Source organism: Chiloscyllium plagiosum, unplaced genomic scaffold, assembly GCF_037043375.1.
Source record: "Chiloscyllium plagiosum isolate Xiang-an unplaced genomic scaffold, Cpla_swu_hap1 HiC_scaffold_25, whole genome shotgun sequence".
NCBI lineage: Eukaryota > Metazoa > Chordata > Chondrichthyes > Orectolobiformes > Hemiscylliidae > Chiloscyllium > Chiloscyllium plagiosum.
The window spans coordinates 36,454,710-36,472,886 of record NW_028270163.1 but is presented as its reverse complement, the minus strand read 5'-3'; positions in this window follow the sequence as shown (position 1 = coordinate 36,472,886).

The following is an 18,177-nucleotide window of genomic DNA, read 5'->3' as shown; positions in this document are numbered from 1 at the left end:
GAACAGAAATATAAAATACAGAAATCTATGAGGATTGATTGCACATTATCCTGCTGACTCTCCCATTGAAACCTTGAAGTGAACAATTATTAAGAGATTGTCACAACTCGAGATTGAAATAGAAAAGTTCAGTTAAACTTTCATACCCTTCATATGCCTTAAACATGTGGTAAGCATATTTTAAGAATAGTTGCAAATAATGGAATATTTTTACTGTCAAGTGGCACAAATCAAAGGGGCCATAAGCAATGGTTTTGTACAAGTTTTGGAAGTACTCTTAATTTGACAGCCAAGCACACAGCCAAGCAGTTACAAAATGCTTGATGGGTTTTGAAGGATTCTGTCATAGACAGGTTATTTGAATTTTGAAAATCCAGGCCTGCATATGTCAGAACAAAAATAGATATCTATCTGTTGTTATGTAGTTGCAATTAATAGATAGGCCTTAAAAATACAAAGCATTTTTCAAAGAATGTACAGGGATGGAAAAAACAATTACAGTCCATCTGGTTCATCTTGAAGCTTGAAATATATTATTACAAATCACATTTTAATATGTGTGCATATTATCGATTAAAAAGTGTTTAATTTGAAAATAGAGCTTTCTTTCTTGATGTTTGCTATCTCTAAATGATTCAGTCAGACTAGAAATGAATAATTTTGAATAGAATATATGAAATAAGACAAGATGATTAAGCTCATCAAACCCTTTTGATTTCACAAGTCAGACAGAACCTGCCCTCCTTGGACTTCTGTTTAATGATATGATGAGAGATCCATACCCAAAGTACCTTATCTTGTCTCTCTGCGGTTGCTACCTGACCTTCCTAGTGTTCTTAGAATTTTCTGAGCTTCTGTTTGTAAACCTAAATGCTTGATTGGTTCAGCTTATTTTTGGAATCAAAGAAAAGTTTCACATAAATACGCACCAATTGAACACTGCTCTTTGCTACTTTTCAGGCGATGAACAAATGCTGGCAAAACAATGGCCAGCTCCAGAACATCCGAGTCATTTAAGAAGTAGCTGGATACTGTAAAGCCAAGATAATGTAATTGGCGTGCTGGAACATTGAAAGCAGATGAGTTAAAATTAGCCTCCTTCACACAAAAATACCCTGTGTTTTTTTTTAACAGAGAGAGAAAGTTGTTGGTTTACTTTGAGCATTTTTTTGTATTTGCTCAAATGTGGTATTCTCATAGTATTATAAATTTTGAGATGGCTATCCATATGTTCTCAGCTACTTCGTCTCCAGCCTCTCACATAGACAAACCTCCTACAGCCAACAGTTTAATTTATGTGCCTGGCTTATGCCTTCACTGCCTGATGCCTTGCAATAGTTTTGCCAGCTCCTAGCTGGTCAAACTGACTTACTCTTGTCCAAAACAACCACATTGACAGAAATTTGATGAACGGTCAACAAGCTCTGCTGTTCAGTCCTAATTCAAATTCTTAATCCTTTTCTAATTATGGGTCACATTTGATATGAAAAGCTTTATGCTACCGTCTTCTCTTTGCATGTTCCACTGCAGAGAGGAGAGCTGACGCAGTTTTGCCCAGAGTTTGAAAACTCTGTAATATTGTGGGTAGTCCAGAAGATATATATCTGACAGGAAAATGAAATTAAGCCAAATTAGCGCACAGCTAATTTTCATCCATAGAACAGAAACCTAATAGAATCTGGAGGATGCGTCTAATACAAATGCAATATAAAAACTAATTTCCTCATTGCCTTCCAATAGTTTTATGGTTATAGCTAACTACCACTCAAGATCTTTTCTGGATTTGCGGTCAGTTCTTGCCATTGAAATCACAGCAAGATTTCATTGGGTCTGACTATCTTAAAAATAAAAGGAAAAATATGTAATTATTCCCTACTATGAAGGCACTAGGGGACTTACATTTTTCAGTTGCTTAATTTACAAAACTTTATGCAGGTTAAAAAAAAATTAGCAAATATCATTTCTTTCAGACTTTCATCTTGGAACAGCATTATTTATATTCTGGCATCCTGAGAGTTTTGAGTCATTCCCTGTTGCTAGGAGACAGTAAAACAGAAATTAAGCGAAAACCCACACTTCATCTGTACATGGGTAGATCAATATTGATTCAACAAATTCTTGCTGCAAGCAACAATTGTTTTAAAAGGTAGGTTTTACTTTGGCCATTATTCACAATTCACAAACCATTTCATAAATATTGTACTTTTAGTGTATTCTAGAAGCAGGAATGGATCCAGAAATAATTTATTTAATCTGAACAAACTATAGATGGTTTATGATGGTAGGCTTAGATGAGCAAAGGTGGGGGCATAGACATGAGTAAGGACTGATTGAGCAAACTGATTATTTCTCTGCTACATTTCCTGTGTATCCTATGTAATAATAGGTTGGAATCCATAGGTTTGGAAAGCATCTATTGTAAGGGAAGCTGTCAGTATTACGAATCCATCTTTCCAAACCTTAAGATTGCTGTGATTTAGATAGAACATAGAACAGTAGAGCAAAGGAATAAGCCCTTCAGATTAATATGTCTGTGCCAGACCTCTATTCCCTACCTCTTCATGTGTTTGTCTAAATGCCTCTTAACTGTTGCTTTCATATCTGTTTCTACCACCTGCGCTGGCAATGCATTCCAGGCACCTACCATCCTCTGTGTAAAACACCTTTCCTTGCACATCTCCTTTAAACTATACCCCTGTTCATTTAAACCTATGCCCCTAGTATTTGAAATTTCTACACAGGGAAAAAGACTTCAACTATCCACCCTATCCAAGTTGCTCATACGTATACACACTTTCATCAGGTCAGCCCTCAGCCTCCAATACATGAGCAAAACAATCCATGTTTATCCTGCTTATAACTAATAAACTCCAATCTAGGCAAAATCTTGGTAAACCTATTTAACACCCTTTCCAAAGCCTCCATATCCTTCTTATAGTGTGGCAACCAGAACTGCACACACTATTCCAAATGAGGCCTAACTAAAGTTTTATACAGCTACAACATGGATTGCCAACCTTTATGCTCAATGTCCCAACCAATGATGGCAAGCATGCTGTACACCTTCCTTACTACCTTATCCACTTAGTTGTCATTTTTAGGGAGCTGTGGACTTCCACCCCAAGATCACTCTGCATGTCAGCATTCTTAAATGCCCTGACATTTACTGTATATTTTCCTTTTGCTTTTTACAATTTCTTTTGCCAGCCACAGTTGACTGAGTCTATACACCATAAAAGAATGCATAGCTGCTGCGATTGATGAGGGGACAGTGGTAGATGTGATCTATATGGGCTTCAGTAACGCATTCGACAAGCTCTGCAGTCTCCCATGGGAGACTGATTAGCAAGGTTAGAGCTCATGGAATACAGGATGAACTAGCCATTTGGATACAGAACTGGCTCAAAGGTAGAAGACCGAGGGTGGTGGTGAAGTATTTTTTCAGACTCTATGCCTGTGACCAGTGGAGTGCCACAAGGATTGGTGCTGGTCCACTACTTTTCATCATTTATATAAATTATTTGGATGTGAGCATAAGAGGTACAGTTAGTAAGTTTGCAGATGACACCAAAATTGGAGGTGTAGTGGACAATGAAGATGGTTACCTCAGATTACAATGAGATCTTGTTCAGATGGGCCAAAGGGCTGAGAAGTGGCAGATAAAGTTTAATTTAGATAAATGTGAGGTGCTGCATTTTGGGAACGCAAATCAGGGCAGGATTTATACACTTAATGGGAATGTTCGAGGCGTGTTGGTGAACAAAGGGACCTTGGAGTACAGGCTCATAGTTTCTTGAAAGTAGAGTCGCAGGTAGATAGGATAGTGAAGAAGGCGTGAGGTATGCTTTTCTTTATTGGTCAGAGTATTGAGTACAGGAGTTAGGAGGTCATGTTGTGGCTGTACAGGACATTGGTTAGGCCACTGTTGGAATATTGCATGCAATTCTGGTCTCCTTCCTATTGGAAAGATGTTGTGAAACTTGAAAGGTTTCAGAGAAGATTTCCAAGGATGTTGCCAGCATTGGAGGTTTTTGAGCTATGAGGAGAGGTTGAATAGGCTGGGGCTGTTTTCTCTGGAGCATCAGAGGCTGAGGGGTGACCTTATAGAGGTTTAAAAAATCATGAGGGGCATAGATAGGATAAATAGACAAGGTCTCTTCCCTGGGGTGGAAGAGTCCAGAACTAGAGAGCATAGGTTTAGGGTGAGAGCAGAAAGTTATAAGAGAGACATAAGGGACAACGTTTTCACGCAGAGGGTGGTAGGTGTATGGAATGAGCTGCCAGAGGAAGTGGTGGAGGCTAGTACAATTGCAACATTTAAAAGGCATCTGGATGGTTATCTGAACAGGAAGGGTTTGGAGAGATATGGGCCAGGTGCTGGCAGGTGGGATTAGATTGGGTTGGGATATCTGGATTAGATTAGATTAGATTAGATTACAGTGTGGAAACAGGCCCTTCGGCCCAACAAGTCCACACTGACCCGCCGAAGCGCAACCCACCCATATCCCTACATTTATCCCATACCTAACACTACGGACAATTTAGCATGACCAATTCACCTGACTGTGGGAGGAAACCGGAGCACCCGGAGGAAACCCACGCAGACACGGGGAGAACGTGCAAACTCCACACAGTCAGTCGCCTGAGGCGGGAATTGAACCCGGGTCTCTGGCGCTGTGAAGCAGCAGTGCTAACCACTGTGCCACTGTGCCACCGTGCCGCCCTTGACATGGACAAGTTGGACCGAGGGGTCTGTTTCCATGCTGTACATCTCTATGACTCTATGACTCTAAGTCAAATAATAGTTCTTTATAGAACATTAGGTAGTTTATTTATATTGTCTGTGTGGACATGCCTTTTAATGTTTCCATCCACCTCATCCAATTTGTGCCTGTGTCTCATGCCTTCATAATTTCCCTTAGTCAATTTCCTCCCTTATGAATGTACTGAACCAATTCCTTACTATCAGCACACCTCCACCTCCTTTTGCTTCCTTCCTGTACTGCCTTTCTAACACAAATATTAATTTTGTGCAACCAAGGACACTTCCTGCAAAATTATTTCAGAGCACTGGCTAATTCAGAACATGTGGTATTGTGTGGAAGGTAGCTGAGGTATTTGAATTTCATGTTAGCCATTGTTTATTAGAAAATGTTTAGTTATTAGTGTAGGAATATCATTAGGAATTTTTAAGAGCTCAAGACATGAGGAGGTATAAAGCATTAACATTTCTTGACTTAATAATCTTATACATAAAAGCTGAGATCAGCAAGAGGCTTCTCCATCAGGTCTCAGTGACAACTTTAAAAAAACAGGATTAAACCATTCGCCCCTGTTCTGTCATTCATTATGACTATGACTGATTGTGGTCTCAGTTCTATGTAATCTGACATCATGATGACATAGCTTGTTTTGTGCGTCTGCAGTATCTATTGTCTATAGTATTAGTATAGTTAATATAGTTACTACATTTTGAATTGGTTTATGTTTGTGGGCCTCAATGGCTGAGTAATTGGTTTTCAATTGACTGTGACTATGAACTCATTGGTGATGGTCAGCTACCATTCCGAAACCAATAATAGGACCATTGCGAAATTGTTTCCCTTGTGCTATGAAAAAGCAGTTGGTGTAAAGAGATCCTCCACTGCTCTTGAGTACAGCTACATGAATCTTGAAGAGATATTTTCCTACCACTGTGCTTGTATATTCTTTAACCCCTCAAAATTATGAAAATACTTAACAGTTTCTGTGGCAAGCTGTGAGCTGTAAAGAGTCTCTGGCTTTACAATTGTTTCTTGTTATATTCCGACTTGGAATTCTACTCCAGAGAAGGATAAAGAGGGCAGCAGGAAAATGAATAGAGAGAGAAAGGGCATTTGCATTACATTTGTACTATTCAAATGTCAGACAACGGCTATATCCAAGAAACAATCTTTGATATTCAAAAGCATTATCATTGCCAAATTCTCCATGATCAACATCCGGAGTCTGATCGTTGGCCAGACGTTTCACTAGCTGGGCTATGTGAGCACTGTGGTGAGAAGAGTGGGTCAGAGGATGGAAATTCTTTGCCATGTGACAATCTCTTAACTCCCCAAAGTCTGTTCACTCTTTAAAAGGCATATTAGGAGTGTGATGCTCCCCATTTGCCTGAGTAAACTCTCAAGAGATTTGTTGTGGTTCTGTTCGCCGAGCTGGGAATTTGTGTTGCAGACGTTTCGTCCCCTGTCTAGGTGACATCCTCAGTGCTTGGGAGTCTCCTGTCAAGCGCTTCTGTGATCTTTTCTCCAGCATTTGTAGTGGTTTGAATCTGCCGCTTCCGGTTGTCAGTTCCAGCTGGCTGCTGCAGTGGTCGGTATATTGGGTCCAGGTCGATGTGCTTATTGATTGAATCTGTGGATGAGTGCCATGCCTCTAGGAATTCCCTGGCTGTTCTCTGTTTGGCTTGTCCTATAATAATAGTGTTGTCCCAGTCAAATTCATGTTGTTTGTCATCTGCATGTGTGGCTACTAAGGATAACTGGTTGTCTCGTTTCGTGTCGTTCATGGATGTGGATCGTTAGCTGTCTTCCTGTTTGTCCTATGTAGTGTTTTGTGCAGTCCTTGCATGGGATTTTGTACACTACGTTGGTTCTGCTCATGCTGGGTATCAGGTCCTTCATTCTGGTGAGTTGCCTGAGAGTGGCTGTTGGTTTGTGTGCTGTTATGAGTCCTAGTGGTCGCAGTAGTCTGGCTGTCAGTTTGGAAATGTTCTTGATGTATGGTAGTGTGGCTAGTCCTTTGGGTTGCGGCATGTCCTCGTTCCGTTGTCTTTTCTTTTGGCATCTGTTGATGAAATTGCGCGGGTATCCGTTTTTGGCGAAGACATTATATAGGTGTTCTTCTTCCTCTTTTTGCAGTTCTGGTGTACTGCAGTGTGTTGTGGCCCTTTTGAATAGTGTCTTGATGCAACTTCTTTTGTGTGTGTTGGGGTGTTTGCTTTCGTAGTTTAGGACTTGGTCTGTGTGTGTGCTTTCCTGTATACCTTTGTGGTGAATCCTCCGTTAGGTGTTCTCTGTACCATCACGTCTAGGAATGGGAGTTGGTTGTCCTTTTCTTCCTCTCTAATGAATCGGATTCTTGTGAGAGTGGCGTTGATGATCACTAGGACTCATAACAGCACACAAACCAACAGCCACTCTCAGACAACAACTCACCAGAACGAAGGACCCGATACCCAGCATGAGCAAAACCAATGTAGTGTAAAAAATCCCATGCAAGGAATGCACAAAACACTGCATAGGACAAACAGGAAGACAGCTAACGATCCGCATCCATGAACACCAACTAGCCACGAAACGACACGACCAGCTATCCTTAGTAGCCACACACGCAGATGACAAGCAACATGAATTCGACTGGGACAACACTACTATTATAGGACAAGCCAAACAGAGAACAGTCAGGGAATTCCTAGAAGCATGGCACTCATCCACAGATTCAATCAATAAGCACATGGACCTGGACCCAATATACCGACCACTGCAACGGCCAGCTGGAACTGACAACGGGAATTGGCAGATTTAAACCACTACAAATGCCAGAGGAAAGATCACAGAAGCGCTTGACAGGAGACTCCCAAGCATTGAGGATGTCACCTAGACAGGGGACAAAACGTCTGCAACACAAATTCCCAGCTCGGCGAACAGAACCACAACAATGAGCACCCGAGCTACAAATCTTCTCACAAACTTTGATCTCAAGAGATTTGCCTATATCCAGGACAAGGGAGTCCTTTTTGACTGGTACCATGTCCACCACTTCAAGATTCCCTCCCTCCACCACTGACATACACGAGCAACTATGTGTATATCAACTGCAGCAAGATGCTGAGATTCCTTATCTGCATCTTTTGCACGTATGATCTTTACCTACTGGAAGACCAAAGGCATCAGATGCATGACAACACCACTACCTGTGCATTTTCCTTCATGATTGGAGCGATATTGCCATTCCTTCACCGTTGCTGTATTAAGAATCCAGAACCCAATTCCTCCCAGTATGGGGAGTCAACATCGACTGCAGTAATTCAGAAAGGCTGTCCTTACCTTCTAAATGGCAATAAAGGATGAGCGCCAGACTTTGCTTGTGCTGCTCTTTTTAAATGAATTAATAACTATATGAGGACAGTTGGAACTGGAGGCAGAGCTGTTGGCATGCTCAGAAGAACTGTGACTTTCCCAGCAGAAGTTATTAGGACAGAAATTCTCATAGTGACAGTACAAATGGGGTATTTGATTTTATTTGCAGATGTTGACAGAGTGGTGTCATGTCCTGAAATAAGAACTGATCTGAGTGGTACAGCTCATACAACTCTGCCGATTATGGTCATGATTACGAAAAACCTGAGCATTTTCGCTTCCAGCTCTGTCTGGGATCTCATAGTGGATATCAGTGTGAGTCAGTCAGTCAGTCTATAGGCCATGCTTCTGTAAACAAGTGATTAATGCTTGCTTTGCAATACATGCCCCATAGATATCTAGAAGAAGGAGAAAACAGATTCCAGAGTTTGCAATGATTACAGGTCACCTTGTGGGCCATGTCACACAATGCGCCCACTTTCATAAATCGTGAATCGTGCAGCAGTTGTTGATTAAGAGGTTCACCAGGAATTTTCTTGGGAGGGGAAATCCAGAACATGATCTATGAATATTATAGCTAGGCTATTTAGGAGCAAAACTAGGAACCTCCTTTCTCATATAATGGTATGACAATTTGGAACACATTGCACCCAATGGCTGTGGATGCTGTGATTCAAGACGGAGATTAATGGATTGTTATTTGCAACAGTACCAAGGAGAAAGGAGCAAAGGTGGCTAAGTGGAGTGAATGTCAGAAAAGGCTGAAGGGTTGAATGACAAAGAGAGAGATAATTCTTAAACCATGACAGATGAATAGTGTTCACTAGTATATCACATTATTAAAGTAATTGGGCTGTACATCCCTTATCTGTAGTATTGCAGGCAGATCCACAATGACATTTTCACATTAGTATTGTTTCAAAAATGTAGAATTGAACAAATCTCAAAAATGCCATTTGTGTTCAATTACTGGAGCTTTTTTTTCCATTTACAGCAGTTCTCACAAAGGATAATATTATAAAATAACCTTTTATTTCATTTAGTTAAGCCACTCGGAGCATTTATATCCAAACTGTCAAAAATAATAAAGGCTTTCAGCGTTGATATTTCAAAATTAATGTGTAAGTGACACTTTTATCATGTCTGAGTGACTGATGTGAATACAATAGGAGTTGCAAAAGGAAGTTGTTTTGTGTGGTTAAATAACAATGTAGATTTAATCCTTTTAATGTTTGACTTCTGTCAGCTTTATTCTTTACATACTTGTGGGGAGATGTATTGAAAGTACTTAAATATAAATCTTATCAAAAGAAATTTTGTTATTTGTACCACCCTAAAGATGTGCAGGTTAGGTGGACTGGTCATGGGAAAATGCAGAGTTACAGGGATAGGGTAGGCATCCGGGTGGGATGCTCTGCAGAGGGATGGTGTGCCCTGGATGGGCTAAATGGCCTGCTTCCACACTGTAGGGATTTTATTCTATGAAATAGTCACATGACAATTAACCATCCTAAGGATCATACAAATTGGAACTAAATTTGCATGTGTTTCCTTTCTTTATAAAACCAAAGAAAATAGTGAATTTCTAACATATGACGATTTAAATCACTAAGATGTGTAGGAGTTTGGAAGAAAGGTTGTTGTTGTTTTTGTTGTTATGATGAACCCATTGGAGTAATGTCCCTTTAAGAGTTCAACATGCAAATAAACCAACTGTGAATTTCTAACATATGACTATTTAAATCACTAAGATGTGTAGGATTTTGGAAGAAAGGTTGTTGTTGTTTTTGTTGTTATGATGAACCCATTGGAGTAATGTCCCTTTAAGAGTTCAACATGCAAATAAACCAACTGTCACAATACTACAGGCACAACCTCTCTTCAGTGGAAGTGGCACAGGCTGTCTGAAGATTACTTTGTACTGTGTATACAGGTTTTAGTGGAAAATAATTCCAACAGAGATTATAAAGTGAAAAAAAAACTCCACATACTTCATTTCTGTTACATTTAGATTACACAAGAATACTATTTTATGGCGTGTAGCTAATAAACCAGCCTTAAAAGCTTGAAGGTCAGCAGGAGCAGCCACAAACAAAATGTAAAAATAATGAAGAAGTTCCCACAGTACAGAAAACAAAAGAAAATAATATTTAAGTTTGCCAACTTTGAGTATCTCTAATTTTGCCAGCTTTATGCGGGCAGCCAGCTGAATCAATCCTGCCCTAGCTAAAGGCCATTTCCAAACTAGAGCAGACGTTAGATGTCAGCACTGTGCTGAACAAAGAGAAAGTGTGTCTAAATTCAAATCATTAAATAAAAAAGGCAGCCCAAATACAGGAACAGTGCAGAGCCAAAAAAAAAAGCCCTCAGGCAGGTTTCAAGCCAAAAAATAGAAAAGGATAACTAAGTATAGTGCCGAAAGCACAAAAGGATGGATACCAAGTCCTCCAGGCATGAGTCAGAAAGCCACTGATCTACTGTCCAAATTCCAGTGCCTGAAAGAAATGATGCAACTCTGCTACAGCTCCAACAGTAGCAGGAAAGCTTAGGCAAAGCTGTGAAACACTCTCAGCAGATTCTCATCCTATGAGGAAGATGAGAAAAATCTCCCAAAGTTATTGCAACTGCTAGAAGATGAACTGCATTTGAAAGTCCACTTTAGAATTCATCACTTGGAACTGATGTCCTTGAGGCAAAAACCATCAGAATCAATTTATCAATTTGTCAATAGAAGCTACAATAAAGACAACCACAGTGACTTTTCTGAGGCTGAACTGTCAGAGTGGATATTCGAGTTCATGATTGCCTCAACACCTTTCAAAACCTCAGAAAAATCCTCTTCGGGGGGAAAGAAAAAGGAAAGGTCACAGCATTAACTCACTGCTAGCAAATAATAGAAAATACAAAGCATTTATAGCAGGACAAAAAGCATCTGCAAACATTAGGTGCAGTAAATAGTATTGACACTGTAGCCAATTCAGAGAAAGCAAGTTACGTGGTCTAGTGCACCAACTAGAAAGCTGTCCTGCTTTCCAAGCTTTACATAAGGTTGGGAATACAAAAAGATGCTGGGCCCACCTATGCAAGAAATCTGGTGCCAAGGATACACCAGAGACCTGCATAAACATAGATAATGCCAGAACTTTCAGCAAGACAGGCCCAAGAAAAGAATCAGAGAAGTGCCAGGTCAGATCAACTTTTTGGCTCGAGGAGTATCTGTCCCATCCTAGATAAAGTTGAAAATGTACAACAATTGCCTACCCAACATAAGAAATAAATTATCAGTGTTACTAAAGCACAATGCTACAGATGCTGCAAATCTTAAACTGACACTGAAAATGCTAAGTCCTGAAGAAGAAACATCATGCTGGACTCAAAACTTTAACTCTGCTTTTCTCTTGACAGATGCTGCCAGATCCGCTGAGTTTCTTCATCATTTTTTGTGTTTCAGTTATCAGTGATGTCTTAGATTCTTCAACTTCTTGGCCCCACCCCCCATTTATCTCTCCATTCTGGAGGCTTCCTGCCTCTATTCCTGATGAAGGGCTTTTGCCCGAAACGTCGATTTTCCTGCTCCTCGGATGCTGCCTGACCTGCTGTGCTTTTCCAGCACCACTCTGATCTAAACCAGACATTCTAAGCTTTTCTGACAAAGCAATATCATCAAGAGAGCTGCTAAAGGAAGATGTCCACAAGGAGGATCATCAACATGCGTCTCAAACAGGCACTGTCAGCAGAAAACTGTACCTTGCAGTACCATGACCCAAGGAAGAAGCTAATCCTGGAAGTCAATACTTTGTATAAAAGGCGAGAACTGTCCTTCACGCAAGCTGGTAAACCAATTGCATTTAGATCCACAAGTATATGTAGACATAATGCAATTTTTCCAACATAGACTATGAAGACCCATTCTAATACTTTGTATCACAGGATTCCACATGTATCTCTTCAGAAGTAATTCACTGTGGAAACCAATCCCAAACCATTGGAAATGATCTGCTACAAACCACTTTCAGGTGTACCATCGAGACTACAATGACTTCTGGCCCACAACTGAAGGCACTGTGGCTTTACAGGATTAAGGGTGGATGCTCTGAGATGCTTTGGTTTTGCAAAGATTAGGTCAGTATCTCAAGAAGAGTTATCTTCAAAGGAAAACAAGCACTTGTGACTGAATCTCTTCACCAGGACATATTGTTGCAACCATATCAGACATGTGGGAATAGGATGAACTGGGTGATATGGTCTACAGGCCAGGATAGCAGTGACATTAAAACACTAGTGAGCAGAACTGTCACATGTCATAGGCCACAGCTACATTGAAGTAGACGATCTCTACACCTGCAAGAAATTTCCATCAGTTCTTTAGGCCAAAATTGCCACTCATCTATTCAACTATTCACCATAAATGGAAATATTTTCATCTTAGTCACTGATTGTCTGTTCAATGTATCTGTAGAATCATTTCTGAGAATACATTGCAGGAATTGGACAACCCTTTTCGGGAAATGTGCGCTAAATGTGACATGAACCCTGTGATGTCCTCACAATATTACCATGGATCAACCATTCTTTCCGAGTTAATAATTCATACCATTAAATCACTCATTCCACAGAGTGGGACAATGAAACAAGGTTTTTGCATCACCCTGTTACATACCTGAGCTACAGCTTTGGATATGGGCTAACCCATTACCAACAGAGATCACATTCAGAAGGCAAGTGAGAACAATCTTGCCAAGCCACTACCTGTACAAATTCTCTCAGATGTAAGAAACTTTTCTCAATAAACAAGGGATAGTACATGATCAGTATGCAGATGTGCAAGTACCTTAACCATACATAAGTAACATGGTAACCACAGAGGTTTCCATAGTGCCCAGTGACCCCAGCTATTATGAAATTGCCATGCCTAATGGATCAATGCTGAAGAGGAACAGACAGGGCTCTAGTCACATAGTGGTAATGTCCCTACCTCTCAGCCAGGTTGAAGTCCTGTCTGCTCCAATGGTGTAAATCCATCTCTGAACAGGTTGATTAGAAAATATCCAGATGAACAGAACCCAGTGAAGGGAAGTGGAAAATGTGGCAGTTGTGTACAACCCACACAGAAGAACACATCTGGATGACAATAGGACAACACATTGACCACACTTCTGCAGACCAAGAATCAAGAGCAAAATTCACACTTCCATAATGTTACACCACAATAAGATCTGGGTGAGTTGTCAAAATGCAGAAGTGATATATGGACTTATAGACTTCTGAACTTGTAAACTGTACAATTCCTACTTTTGTATAACTAATTTTACTATTATGCTTCTCATTGTGCTACATTTAAATGACAAATGAATATTATTACTGATGTATTCTTAAGTACTTTGGTTGGTCTTGACTTTGTGTGTCTTTTGATTTTAAAGTAAGATGATTCTGAGAATTCCTAACTAAAAGACTTGGGGAGGACTATGAGAATTAAGCAAGTGATCAGTTTCCAACAAGGCATGTCATATCTTGGTAGCCATTTTGTTGTCATGCTCATTCGGAAAAGTGCAGGAAAATGGTGGCCATAAATATGGAGGAATGTTGAAAGACAGAGGTAGATGACACAAATAGTTCAGATGCCCTCGTGGTGAGGTGAGTGTCTTGGCATAAAACTCCATCAGTGGTGGGGCAGGCTTGATAAACAACTGGGTGAAAATGAGGATTGCAGATGCTGGTATTCAGAATCTAGAATAGAGTGGTGCTGGAAAAGCACAGCAGGTCAGGCAGTATCCGAGGAGCAGGAAAATCGACGTTTCAGGCAAAAGCCCTTCATCAGGAGCTGGTCTTTTCCTGCCTGGTATTTTCATATGGTTGTAAAACATAATTTAAGTATTGAGTATATCTATATATTATGGAAATATTTTTCAAACAGTACTGTGGGTGTGCCAACATAAATACAATGGTTCAAGTAGGCAGCTCACCACCATGTTCTCAACAGCAGCAAAGCTGGGAAACAAACCTTGCCAACAAAGCTCACATTGCATGAGCAAATCAAGTAAACATCAATCACCATCAAGCTATATATGTATATCTTTTTATGTCTTCACTGCTCTAAAGAATGGTTACCAATACGTTCCATATTTTCTAATTCTCTCGAGATTGATTTTGTTAGTCGTTGGGGTAATAATTTCCTATTTCAATGCATTATGCAGCCAGCTTCTTCTCAACCAGATACTCCATCCATTGCTAGAAATCTTCCAGAGAGTAACAATCAAAACAAATAGTTTTGAGTCCAGAATATTGTGCCATAGTATTTTAGTTCTTTCATCGTGAACAGCTTCATTATTTCCCTTTTTTGTGCTAGATCAAGGAGCCTTTCATGAGTCATGTTCCTTTTCTAACTAATTTTCAACACATCTGTCGCACAATAATGTGAACATTTCCTTTATTGTTCAAGGCCCCACTTCCACACAATAATAGCACAATGGTATTACAGCACACCGCATAGTTAACCATTTTATGTTTTTACTATTGATTTGATTTCACAGCTACACAGAAATTATTTCCTGTTGTTAATGTTTTGTTATTTCGACCTTCTGATGTTATTAAATCCAGTGAGCCATTTTATTTACCAAAGTAAAATACTGCATATGCTGATAATCTGAAATAAGAACAGAAAGTGCTGGAAATGTCCAGCAGATCTAGCAGCACCTGTGAACAGAGAATCAGATATAAGTGATGACCTTTGATCAGAATGTTTCATTTATAGGAAGGATAGAAAGAGAGGCAAGAGAGGAGGAGAGTAGTGTTTTTGATAAGGGATAGCATTACAGTTATATTTAGGGAGGATATTCCTGGAAATACGTGCAGGGAAGTCATTTGGGTGGAACTGAGAAATAAGAAAGAGATGATCACCTTATTGGGATTTTAGACCCCGTAATGGCCAGTGGGAAATTGAGGAACAAATTTGTAAGATTTCAGTTATCCGTAATAATAATAGGGTGGTAATGGTAGGGGATTTTAATTTTCCAAATATAGACTGGGACTGCTATAGTGTTAAGGGTTTAGATGGAAAGGAATTTGAAAAGAGTGTACAAGAAACTTTTCTGAGTCTGTATGTGGATGTACCTACTAGAGAAGGTGCAAATCTTGACCTACTCTTGGGAAATAAGACAGGGCAGGTGACTGATGTATCAGTGGGGGAGTACTTTGAGGCCAGCGACCATAATTCTATTAGTTTTAAAATAGTGATGGAAAAGGATAGCCCAGATCTAACAGTTGAAGTTCTAAATTGGAGGAAGGCTAATTTTGACAGTATTAGGCAGGAACTCTCAAAAGCTTGGGTGCAGATGTTCGCAGGTAAAGGGATGGCTGGAAAATGGGAAGCCTTCAGAAATGAGACAACAAGAGTCCAGAGAAAGTATGTTCCTGTTAGGGTGAGAGGAAAGGCTGGTAGGTGTAGGGCATGCTGGATGATGAGAGAAATTGAGGGTTTGGTTCAGAAAAAGAAGGAAGCATATGTCAGCTACAGACAGGATAGATCGAGTGAATCCATAAAAGAGTATAAAGGCAGTAAGAGTGTACTGAAGAGGGAAATCAGGAGGGCAAAAAGGGGACATGATATAGCTTTGGCAAATAGAGTTAAGGAGAATCCAAAGGGCTTTTTCAAATACATTAAGAACAAAAGGGTAACCAGGGAAAGAATAGAGCCCCTCAAAGATCAGCAAGGCAGCCTTTGTGTGGAACCACAGGAGATGGGAGAGATACTAAATGAGTATTTTGCATCAGTGTTTACTGTAGAGAAAGATATGGAAGATATAGAATGCGGGGAAATAGATGGCGACATCTTGAAAAATGTCCATATTACAGAGGAGGAAGTGTTGGATGTCTTGAAATGCGTAATGGTGGATAAATCTCCAGGACCTGATCAGTTGCACTCTAGAACTCTGTGGGAAGCTAGGGAAGTGATTGATGGGCCTCTTGCTGAGATATTTGTATCATCGATAGTCATAAGTGAGGTGCCATAAGACTGGAGGTTGGCTAACGTAGTACCATTATTTAATAAAGGTGGTAAAGACAAGCCAGGGAACTATAGACCAGTGAGCCTGACATTGATGGTGGGCAAGTTATTGGAGGGAATCCTGAAGGACAGAATTTACACCTATTTGGAAAGGCAATGACTGATTAGAGATAGTCAACATGGCTTTGTGCATGGGAAATCATGTCTCATGAACTTGATTGAGTTTTTTGAAGAAGTAACAAAGAAGATTGATGAGGGCAAATTGGTGGACGTGATCTATGTGGACTTTGGTAAGGCGTTCGACAAGGTTCCCCATGGGAGACTGGTTGACAAGGTTAGATCTCATGGAATACAGGGAGAACTAGCCATTTGGATACAGAACTGGCTTGAAAGTGGAAGACAGAGGGTGGTGGTGGAGGGTTGTTTTTCAGACTGGAGGCCTGTGACCAGTGAAGTGCCACAAAGATCGGTGCTGGGTCCACTACATTTTGTCATTTATAAAAATGATTTGGAGATGAACATAGGAGATATAGTTAATAAGTTTGTAGGTGACACCAAAATCGGAAGAGTAGTGGAAAGTGAAGAAGATGACCTCAGATTACAACGGGATCTTGATCAGATGGGCCAATGGGCTGAGAAGTGGCAGATGGAGTTTAATTTAGCTAAATGTGAGGTGCTGCATTTTGGAAAAGCAAATCAAGGTAGGACTTACACACTTAATGGTAAGGTCCTAGGGAGTGTTGCTGAACAAAGAGACCTTGGAGTGCAGGTTCATAGCTCCTTGGAAGTAGAGTCGCAGGTAGATAGGATAATGAAGACAGTGTTTTTTATGCTTTCTTTTATTGGTCAGAGTATTGAGTACAGGAGTTGGGAGGTCATGTTGCGGCTCTACAGGACATTAGTTAGGCCATGTTTGGGAAATTGCGTGCAATTCTGGTCTCCTTCATATCGGAAGGATGTTGTGAAACTTGAAAGGTTCAGAAAAGATTTACAAGGATGTTGCCAGGGTTGGAAGATTTGAGCTATAGGGAGAGGCTGAAAAGGCTGAGGCTATTTTCCTTGGAGTGTCGAAGGTTGAGGGGTGACCTTATAGAGGCTTATAAAATCATGAGGGGCATGGATAGTTTAAATAGACAAGGTCTTTTATATTGGGTGGGCAAGTCCAGAACTAGAGGGCAGAGGTTTAAGGTATAAAAGAGACCTAAGGGGCAACCTTTTCACACAGAGGGTGGTGCGTGTATGGAATGAGCTGCCAGAGGAAGTGGTGGTGGCTGCTACAATTGCATTATTTAAAAGACATCTGGATGGGTATATGAAGAGGAAGGGTTTAGAGGGATATGGACCAAGTGCTGGCTAATGGGACTGGATTAGGGTGGGAGTATCTGGTTGGCATGGACATGTTGGACCGAAGGGTCTATTTCCATGCTGTACATCTCTATGACTCTACGAGTCTATGACTTTCTTTGCAAATTCACTCTGGCATAATTGAAGACTTTCAAAGTTGCTAGTTTTGATGAGTTTCCCATGTCAGTAGGAGACCACAGCAAAATTAACCCCTGGACCTCAGCAACATGTTGCCAGTACATTTCCTGGTGGGTAGAGCTAGGGTAATTTTGGAGATTGGGTTCTGGAGGGGCATCAAGGTAGGGAACTACAGGAGACAAGCCCAGTGCAGGAAAGGCCTAAAGTTTTACTATGATTCTTGTCTGAGCAATTCTGTTGTTCCTGGCTATAAAGAGGTAAGCAATATTTTATCTGGGAAATCTCAGGAGCTTCTCAATCTTCTCCACAATATTTATTCCCCAGTTGGAAAGCAGTGGAAATGTCCACCTTCAGAACCAAACTAAAATTGCTTTTGGGGTGGATCTGATGCCATCGTTAGACCCTAAAACCTGTATTAATACAAGTGATTTCAAGTATTTTGAACTATTTGTTTGACCAGAGAGATGAAAAAGACAAATCAGGTGTGGAGTAGCCATGTACTTTAAAGGAGATTTGATTCTAATGGAGATGAACATACTGGATCTTGCTGCAAGTAAGATGGAACTTACTGAT